Raw genomic sequence first — 1,075 nt, forward strand, 5'->3', positions numbered from 1 at the left:
TATCTTTTTTTGTTTTTCTTTTTTATTTTTGAGAGGTTTTTGCTATAGGGCGCGTGCGCTCACCAGAAAGACAGAGAGAGCCAGAGAGACAGAAAGCAGGGTATCACCCCCCAGGGGGGATGGCCACGCCGCAATTTCTTCTCCTCCATTCTCCTCTCGAGATCTTGGGCACGCATGCACAAGTGCCTGGTGTGAGTTTAAGCCACTGGGTCCAGGACTCAAGCTGCAGTCGCCTACGTGGGAGTCCAGCAGCATAGCCATTACGTTAACTGTTGGTCCCCCTCATCATTATCTTTACCTAAAGTGTAGCCTTCTGGGTGTGAGAATAAATTAGGCTTTAATAAATAATACTCCATTAACTTGTACCCTGAAATAAGGAGTTCAGATGGCCTAAAGTAAGAAAGCTATCTAGTAGCCAGCTTTTATAATTATTCACTAATTTTCCTGAATACCTTTCTTGATGCTATTGATGAGAGAAGGTGTTATGGATTGAATTGTGTGTCCGCCTCCACCTTCCTCCAAAAAGATATGTTGAAGTCCAACCATCTGTACCTGAGAATGTGATTTTATTGGGGCTGGCCCTATAGCACAATGGTTAAGCACCATGTGTAAGGTGATCCCACTGCAACTTGAAAAATGTGGACATGTGTGCATGCCCATAATTCTGAAAGGAAGGAAAAATGGAGAAAGGGATTACAGCATGACCATGCCCCACCATAGGGGTACTTTCTCTCATTTTCTTCCCTTTATTTCTCTGTCACTGTCTATCTTTCTCTCTGGTGAGTGTATGTGGTGTCAATTGGGAAAAAAAATGTGATCTCATTTTACAGATGTAATTTTTTAAGCTGAGATCATATCGATTATTGTGGGTCCCTAAGCCAAGGTAACTGGTGTCCTTCTTAGAAGAGGGAAATTTGAGAAAAAGAACACACACAGGGAAGACTGTGAAGATCCAGAGAAGTTGACCACATGATGATGGAGATTGGAGAGAGGCATCTTCATGCCAAAGAATGCCAAGGATTGCTGACAAATAGTAGACACTGAAGAAGCATGGAAAGATCCTTTCCTGCAGGTT

The sequence above is a fragment of the Tupaia chinensis genome, unplaced genomic scaffold, assembly GCF_000334495.1.
Source record: "Tupaia chinensis unplaced genomic scaffold, TupChi_1.0 Scaffold000232_1, whole genome shotgun sequence".
Taxonomy (NCBI): domain Eukaryota; kingdom Metazoa; phylum Chordata; class Mammalia; order Scandentia; family Tupaiidae; genus Tupaia; species Tupaia belangeri.